The 9,820-nt window shown below is 42.9% G+C and overlaps 1 pseudogene; it reads left to right on the top strand.

Moving 5' to 3' along the window:
* Positions 1-5,185: 5,185 nt before the first annotated feature.
* LOC144783180 (chromobox protein homolog 3-like) lies at positions 5,186-8,241 on the top strand (annotated as a pseudogene).
* Positions 8,242-9,820: the final 1,579 nt, after the last annotated feature.

Here is a 9,820-nt window from a genome sequence, read left to right as displayed (position 1 = left end):
AGAAAAATAATTCTGAGTTGTTAGAAGTGGCCCTTTTGGCAGCGTTATCCTCAAACTTTTTGCCTTCCTCCTGTATTTTTTCTGACTTGTTTATTTTGGGTTTATGACTCTGGGCACTTTACCACTGCTGATCAGTTCTAAAGTGCATGTGCTCTCTCTTGTGAACTTGATAAGATTGGTCAACACCTGTTTGGCATATTTAATGTATCTGTAAGTTCCCATGTACAGTTGTATGCCATATAATCCGGGCATGTAAATTAAATGCTACTAGAGGGCCTGTAGCACTTCTTGCGCCACCCATCAAAGTAGCCTTCCAAACCTGTCTCAGGCCTCTGCTGGTGCAAGGCCTGCGCCTGCAGTTTACCGCTGTAGTGACGTGGCACTTACAGTGTTTGCCACTTTTAAAACTCCCCTTTTACTACAAACAGGTCACCCCTAATGTAGGACCTAGGTAGCCACCACCTGGGCAGGGTGCTGTGTAGGTAAAAGGTAGGACAGGTGTCTTTGTTGTGTGGCATGTCCTGGTAGTACCAAACAGCCTATTTGGTTTCTCACTGCTAAGGGCTGCCCTCACAAAGGTTTGCATTGGAAATTCCCTGATATGTGCTTCAGTGGTAATTTCTGATATGAAAGGGGTAGCGGACCATGTTTGGTGTTTTTGGAATAGCAGTAATTAATCCTGCATGTTGGTGAAAGTGGATTTGCTATTACTAATCTAGAAATGGCACTTTTAGAAGTGGGCATTGTTGTGTGCATATGACTCTTTGTGCTCTGTGTATTCACCTCTTGTGTGTTTACTGTCTGGTTTAGACTGACAGGAGAAGGGGAGGTGCATTCACTCTAGACGGTAACAAGGGGGATGAGTTATGCCCTTCTCTGGGTGACTCAGCAGTGGGCTGAATAGATCTTGGCTGCACCTGCACCTGAATAGGGCTGTGCCTAACTTTCACAATGCTGTCTCTGCCCTCCTGTAGTGTGTCTGGGGCCAGGGCTTGGGATGTGAATAGTGGTGTTGTGCACTTCTAAAAGGTGTTTGAAGTGCCCCCAGAAAAAAGACTTATGGAGTATAAGTACAGGGCTATAAGCCCATATGTTTAGACACTGCAATGACTTGTAACCAGATGCTACTGGCTCAACAAACTGCACCTTGCCAGGAGAAGCTGTTATGCTGCCAGGAGGAACTGCCATGGGACTTGGCTTATTGTGCTAACCTGCCCAATAGGTCCCTTTGTGCAGGACTACTGCCTGCCCTCCTGCTTTACTTGCCCGAGTGCTCTCACAGTAGCTCAGCGCGAGGTGAGAGCTGTGGACTGCTCCTGTTCATTCCCTAATTCTTGTGCCTCCCTCCATTGCCTAGGAAGAGAGCACGGTGAGCCTTTTGTTTCTTTCTAGCGCTTGTTTTGCGCTTTGGGCTGCTGAAACCCGAAACTCCAGAAGGGCATGTGAAGCAGTTCATACTGCCTGTATCTGGAGGGTGGATGATGCGTTTTCCGTGTCTGCCAGTCAATGCCTGGGGAGCACTGTGCCCTAACTGAAGAAATGGAACCCCCGATCGGTGATCTGAGAGAGAACGCAGTGCTCCTTTCAGTCAATTGCTTACTTCCTGTGGGTGGCTGAGGTCCTGGCCCGAGTTGCGGCACTGCGCCTCTCGCAGCTCTGTCTCCCAGCGCTTTTCACCATAGGCCTCTTGAAGCTGCCCTCATACTCTGGCACACAGTGGAGGTCCAGCAAGGTCTCCCCGCTTGGAACTGCAGCCCAGACACCCTGCCGCATGCCTCGGGCACAAACCGAAAGCAGGGTCGGGAACTCTTCTGATGACATGGAGTGGGCGGAGCCGGCCCAATCGAAGAAGAACTATGGGTCCCTGGTGGGGGTGCATGGCTGCCATGGTGGTAGCGGGCGGGATCAAAAACGCTTGAGGAAGGACCAGACCCTGTTGGGTTTATACGCTACCATATAGTATAGTAGGATTGCAGGAGTGCCTGTACCTGTGTTGGGAACCCAAGTTACCGCATAATACCTAATAGAGGCCCAGGAGCACTGTATCCTACAGCCCGAGGATGAGATTGTCTGTGCTAATGTGAATATGGTAATTCATCTCTTTTTCTTGGGATAACCAAAGTGCTTCGTATTCATGTCTGAAAGGTTATGGTCTGTCGTTTTTGCATTACAGGGACAGGATAACAAATATTATTTCAGAGTGCACATTATATGTTTAGGGATGGTGTGAGATGATGTCATGCCTACTGTTTTTGTTATTGCACTACCTTGTAGAGTTATGACAATTGCCCTGTTGATTTTATGATCCATGTGACATCATGACAAGTGCCTAGTGGCCCAGTGATTTCTGTGATTATGGTCTAATGGGTTTATGCACAATACAAAGGATATTTGTATATAACCTTGTGTTGAGTCTCTTTTTTGTGGTTGGTGTGCCAAGTGTGTCACTTGTGTGTGTGTGTTGCGCAAACGCTTTGCCCATTGCCTCTGAGATAAGCCTGCCTGCTCTGACAAGCCGCCAAGGGGTTTGAGCAGGGGTTGTGTGTGTAACTCCGATACCTGACTATTGTGGTAGGTTCTGTCTGTCTTAGGTGCACACCCTAGCCAACCAGGAATCCCATTTCTAACATTGGTTGGCAGCAGTGAGGATAGGACTTGCGTTGGTGCAGTACCACAGTAACTCATTTTTTCAATACAAACTCTGCACTTCAATCATGTGTTTTGCTTTTCTCCTGATTTTCTCCCATTAGAAATTTTTTAATTATTGTGTACTCCGGCTTCATCGCTTACACCATTATATTTTAATGGATCTAGTTGGGGTTTCTTATAGCATTCTTTAGTGTAGGTCAGTTCAGTGAAAATAGAATTCCTCATGCTTTATAGGGAGGAGGACCGCAACTTCCAATCTCATAACCACACTCTCTTTCTCATACTTTGCACAATTGCTACTGAAGTCCTCATCTGTTATTTACTATTGAGTATACATTGTATGCGCCATTTTGCCTTTCCTTTGATAATTTTGTACTGTTACACAATGTTTTTGAGATTGATATATATTACTCTTGCTTTGAATTGTAATAGATCCATAATTAACCTTACTTCCCAACTGTGCGATCAAATGAGTTGCACTGTAATAGTTAATTCAAACTGAACCTCAATCTTTTATTCCTCAAACACCCAATAAAGGTCAATCGTAGGGGTTAAGAAAAGTGGCCCGAATCCTTTGCGTTAGCAATGGTAGCAGAGGATGGTTTGGGTCTTGAGATAGGGCGTTAGCGGTCATTTTGAGAAAATAGTTTATGTCCCTGTTTTATTTGGCCCTAATTTTGAATTCTAAGGTTCCATTTGCAGGATTGGTGGAGTTCCAGTGTCCGTTTGTTGAGTAATAGTGGCGAAGGAGTGAGTATCAATAGTGCTGTGCTTATGGCGTATGCTTAGCTTGCGTTGTTGAAATAATTGTGTGATGTCTAGCCAAGGAGTTGCAAATGTTCTGTGACTGTGAAGTTTATTGTGGAGAATTTGTTAACAGGACTAACGTGGCCAAAGATGCTGCGATGATATTAAGATGTAGAAGACACTGTGGGCCATATGTACAAGGAAGTGGTGGAGTGTGTCGTTAGCCTCCTTGGCTTAACAACATGCTCCGCCACTTCTGAAACACAAGGCTGCACCATATTTACAAGAATGTGGTGCAGCCTTGCGATACCCTGTGCGAAGGTGCTGTGTGCAGGGGAGGATTGTTTATGTGTAGGAAGGCATCCCTTCTTGCACATAAACAATCCTAAAATGCAATTCCGTCACTTTCATGTGTGCTGCTTTATGCAGCACACATGAAAATGACACAATTGCATTTTTTTAAAGGGTCACCTTCCTGTACATAAATAAACCATGACATTTTGCTTTTTCCATGTGTGATGCACAAGGCAGCGCACATGGAAAAAGCAAAAACGAGGAGAAATATTGCATTTCTCCTTGTTTCGCCAACTTAAGACCAGGGATTTCCTGGTCTTAATTTTGGCACTGCCTCCTATGTATGCCACTATTGTACATAGGGGGCAACGCCAAATACAATGGGTGTTGCGGTGGATCGCCCACCACAACACCCACTGCACACCCCTTTCACGCTAACCATAGCGTGAAAGGGTGCCTTAGACACAAAGCAGAGTTAAGCCATGTTAAGTGGCTAAACGCTGCCTTGTACATAAGGCACAGCCCCTATCGCCCCACAACGTCCATAAAAGTGACATTGCGGTGGCTATAGGGGCTTGTACATATGCCCCTGTGTTGTAATTGTCTGCTAGAGTTTTGTGGGGCTTGTTGTGAGAGGTCATCTGCAGCCCAATTGAGGTAGGTACTTTATCTTTACGTCTGATTGAGAAGCATGATAGCTGCCGTTGACCGTTTGCAGAGAGGAATACTGTAGGGTTAATCCCCACAGGTTGAGGATTCGCTTGAATGCATATTTAAATAGTGATCCTTGAGTGATTGTATTCTGTCGATTTCTTTAGTAAAGCAAACAATTATTATTTGTTACTATTGTACTGCATTTGGTTGTATGTGTGAAGTTGAAGAGTGTGTTCGTGAAAATTGTAAAGGAGGGCAAACCACTGCAAGGAGTGATGTCAAAGTCACAGTGTGTCGCACTAGCATTAATGGGTTGATGCAAAGCCACACTGTTATTGGTTGGCCATGTCATAGGGAGCTGCTGCTAGTATTGGCTTTTGTTTCTGAAAACAACCTGTGTGAAAATTGGTGTTTCCTTCTTTGACGTGGATGATTTGATCATGATTGTTGACATTTTGAACCAAAAATTAAGTGTTTTAAAGTAATGTGGCATTTGGTTTGGTTAGATGTGTCTATACCTGTTCTAGAGAGAGAAGAGGCACCTCCTGAAGCTACTGCAGGTCTCTATATATGGCAAAAAAGATAGCGCTTCATGCTTTTGTTTGGCTCTAACAATGGCACTAGCTCACTGAAAGGAAGGTTCACTGGCATTTCCCCGCTATGGTACATTTAACATATGAATTATTGAAAATTTTAGAAGGATTCTATATGAAATGATACTGCAACTTAGACCTACACAGTTTGAAAGGCTCAATGCTTGGGAGCACGCTGCTCACACTACAGAGAAAGAGAGGTATCAGGGAACAGCTAGAAGGACAATACGCATGTATGCAGATGCGAGATGGGATGCAGAACAGAAGAGGTGGAGTTAAATATGATAGAGGGAGCTAAAGTACATACAGCATTGACAGGTGAGGAGTTTGGGAAAGAAGGACAAGAGAAGAAAAAAGAAAGTGAGAGGAAATGGGCCAAAGGAATTAGGTGAGGGAGGTGAAACTGTTAAACGTGACACTAGCAACAGCATTTTAGATGTATTGTTGTTGGAGCCTCTGCCTCAGTATAATAAAACCCAGGCAAGAGCTGGTGCAAGTTGAATGATTGATGAAAGTTCAGAGATTGCTACTGAACACATGAGTACAAGTTCCAATGCAGTGGGAAGTATTTTTGTAAACATTAATCAAAATATGACACACGGAAGTTTGGGGACCTGTGGCACTAGTCACCTTATAGCTCTGAATGTTTCTCCATCCTAGAGCATTTCAGTCCCAGTTACAATTGGCCCTGTAGTACTGATATATAATTCCAGCCCCAATGGAAGTGTTACATGAGATTTCACCTTACCAAAAGAGACAAGAGCTCCAGAGAAAGCTCCAACCAAATCCAATGCGAAGTTTGTTCTCTTGGTCCCCATGAATGTGAGTTCTCCTTGTGGTGCAAGTGCAACTACATCAACGAGTCAGGGACGATTTGGACCTTTATGATCATTGTGGGAATTCCACAATTAGATTCCCTTTTCTGGGAACCACTCTTTGAATGTGCATAGTAGCAAACCTAAGGCTACTGTGATACCTAAGGCCCCTGAATTGACACACATATTGACCGATCAGAATTTAGATGAATGATTAAAATTTCCCTGTGACTCTTTGAATGAGACCAAGAATACAGAAATGAGTCAAGGTACGATTCAGTCAATGTTAAAGGAAAATCTGGTAGACATAGTTAAGTTAAAATTCAAATTGGATGAAATGATAAGTATAAGTCTTGAGTCTAGCACAGAGGTCTGAGGTAGATCTAGAATGTACTAAAGCTTTACAGAAATGTCATCTGCTTTTTTTGGATTAAGATCTGGACAACATGAGACTACCAGAGTTGAAAATGCATATTCGGGAACTAATTCAAAGCATTCAGATTTAGTGCCTAGTGGAGGTTACATCCTGTACCATGGAGCCCAAGTGACCTTGCGTCATTCACTAAAGATTTTCCTAGGTTGGGAGAGAAAACTGGAGAATGGTACAAACAAGTTGAGAGGTTTGAAAAATTGCAAAGGTGTTGGGAACTGATTTGAATACTCTGTTTCATTTTGTGTTCAGCGTGTAAAATAGCTACAGAGTGGCCTGAAAGGGAACCACCAAGGGATCCGTTGACTAATGGCCATAACCCATGGTAATGAGAAAGTACAACCAATAGATAATGTGGTTAAAGTCTAAGGTGTCACTTCAAGATGTTGATTAAGTTGAGAATGATCATACTACTTTTGAAACTAAATGCACATTATGAGAGATTGTTACCTATGTTCAAACAGTATAGTAGAATGTAAATGTTAGAGCCAAAGGATATGGGACATTTTGTGTCTAGGTACGTACCAGGACTGAGACCTGAGATTAGCATGATGATTCAACAACATGTGATTTGCTGGCAGAATAGGTCGGCTGATGAGATCTTGCTATACGCAAAGTATTGCAACAATGAGATTGACATGAGGCAGAACAAGTTGAAGGAAAAGCTTATGGTGGCACAGATGAAAGCTGCTTAGAGGGAAAGTCTAGGTGCTCTATTTTTAGCAAATTCACCTCCTATGTAGGGAGTGTATCAGCACGGGGCTCCTGCTACACAAGGTGGAGATGGATTTCAGTCTCAAGGACGAGGTTGAAGAGTTCCTATTAATCCAAGTACTGAAATTGATTTAGCTACAATAAAAAGGACTAAACCATGCCACTACTGCAACTGGTTGGGGCATTGGAAGCAGGACTGTTGTGTTAATACAGCCAATCAAGGGGAGAATCCAGGGTTTGTACCACAACAGGATAATAGACTTGTGCAACCACAGAAAGTACCTAGGCAAAGAATCAAAAAATTTAAAGTACCCCAAACTTAAGTGATGCAAGTCCCACAACCCCTGATACCACAGCAAGCTGCTAGTGCCATATTTGCTTTGACTCAAGCTCCAAATGTAAAAAAGAATACATTTCAGGGTAATATTCCTTGCCAGCAATATCCCATGTTTGGGACATTTGAGCAATTTGGTGCCGATCAGTCTGGCTGACTGTGCCTGAGGGGGCAGGAGGTTTGCATACTTGGTGCAGTCCTGGAGGTGGACCAGAGTGGCCCTTATGTTGATGGTGAGGTAAATAGTCACACTGTATCACTTTTGATTGATACTGGCGCTACTCGTTCTACTGTGCGAACAATGGGAGTTCCAAACCTACTCCTCTCGGGAGTGCCTGGGTATCATTTATGTGGGTCCCTACAGAAATACTACTACAATAAGTTGGAAGCCGGTGGGGGTACATAACGGTCTTTGCATAGAGTATAAATTAATCACACTAGTGAGTATAGTCTGTCGGTTCCTTTGGAAACGCAGTCACCAGGCAAACAATTGTCAAGAAGCAGAATGGCAAAGGAAAAAAGGTGGAAGAAGCGGAAGCAGAAGAATTTGTTATGGGGAAATACTTGAATAGGCGCTTGCCAATGGAAAAGATTAATATAACTTGAAGTGGAAAGGGTTTACAGATGCTGACAACACTTGGGAACCTGAAGAAAACTTGGATTGCCCAGAATTTATTGAAGATTTCCTGAAAGTGGCAAAAAGCCAGCAAATAGAAGCCAGAGATGGTTAATAGAAAGTCCCTGTCGGACAGTGAATCTGAAGATAGCAAAACAAAAAACAAAAGAGATACTATCAACAAGCCACGGGTTTTTGCTCATGCTCTAGAACCATAGAGCATGTAGCTACAGACAGCAGTGGAGAACTTCTGTTTCTTATTAAATGAAAGGACTCTGATGAAGCAGACATAGTGTCCGCAAAAAAAACTAAACGTAAAGTGTCCTCAAGTTGTAATTGCTTTTTATGAAGAACAGTTAACTTGGCATTCATGTCCAGAATATGACGCACATTAAGTTGCTTTTTAAACTGATGTACTGTAAAGATTTGTTCACAGCAGTGTAAGAAACCATAATTTCTAGAGATTTCTTTTCTTTTTTAGACTTTTTGGCATCAACAGTAAATGGCAATGGCAGGGTAAAGCGTTCTGCAGTTTGCTTTACTTTATAAAAGGAAGATAGCATTTTTACTCAAGTCCTGTGAGTCTGTTACGGCGTGATTTGCTGTGCAAGCTCGATTGCACCATTTACTGTACACCGAGAAGTGTGGAATTTCAGACTCATAATGAGGACGTTGCCGTTAAGATGGTTAATCACAACCCAATTGTTGCAAAGCACCCTATGATGACAAAAGAAAACCTGCCTTTAAACCTTAGAGATACAGTGAATGTTGAGGGGTGGGATTTTTCAGTAAAGGATATTGGACTAATTAAAGGTGTTGAGCCTGTCCGTATACAGATAAAGCCCAATGCAGAATACCCCAGAACAGTGCAGTTTAATTTGTCCCCTGAAACGATTGTGGGAATAACTCCAGTAATCGAGTCAATGACCTAATAAGGTACACTGAGGGAGATTATGGGGAGTCCATGTCACTCACCCATTATGCGTCTGGTAATTACTGCATAGCGGAGGATCTGCACAAAATTCATAATATTGTGGTCCCTTGTTGCCCAGTGGTACCGAATCATGCTGTAAAACTGTTTCAGATTCCATGCGATGCTGAGCGTTTTCTTTTATATATGCCAGGAATTCTTCTCCATACCCTTGCATGAGGACTGTCAGTTCCTCTTTGCTTTTCGGCAATCATGTTTTGGCATTGTGTCAAGTCCCACAAGGGTATATGGAGAGTCCTTCCATTTAAAATGTTTTGCTTTTATCAGTTTTGAATAGACACACAATAGTCATAACAATCCATCATGCGAGTGGCTGGACCAATCAGATAATAACATCATCTTTGCAAGAAATACTGCATATTACTAAATGTTCCATACTACAAGGAAACAACAAGTAAGCAAAAAACACACAAGCATTGCAGAAGCACACAAACATCCACAGGGCAATAATGAATCATGTAGGTGTGCCAGGGCGTATAGACCAGTCAGCAAGGTTGCTGCTCCAATAGTGCTATCTTACATTTGTCCACAAGTAGAGCCATAGCAGTGAACCTATGAACCTCCTCTGGAACATCATGCATGTAACTCAAAAACACGAGAAGTGGGTCGGGTGCCATAGTGAATCCCATCATTAGGGAGAGCTGGGAGACCACAGCAATGCAGAAATCCCCTACGTGGGCACATGTCCAGGTCATTTGAGCAAAGTCAAATGGCGTTTAGGGCAATTTGAGGACCTTGAGGGATGGAACTTAGTCAGCAAGCTGGGAGTGATGTAGGTGCATCTACAGAAATATTTTCTTTAAAAAAAATGTATTGAGCAGATCCATCACCTTGCAATCGAGAATCATTTTATTTCTAATATGTCTTACATAGGAAAGGCAATAGCTAGTAGAGCATACAATTATGGCTTTACCCTGACCAGCATCCTTATAAACTGCAGAAGAATGTAATAAGATTAATTTCTAGCATTCTTTAAAATTAAA

Source organism: Lissotriton helveticus, chromosome 9 (genome assembly GCF_964261635.1).
Source record: "Lissotriton helveticus chromosome 9, aLisHel1.1, whole genome shotgun sequence".
Taxonomy (NCBI): Eukaryota; Metazoa; Chordata; class Amphibia; order Caudata; family Salamandridae; genus Lissotriton; species Lissotriton helveticus.
The sequence above is the reverse complement of the archived record's forward strand: the minus strand, read 5'-3'. Positions and strand labels throughout refer to the sequence as shown.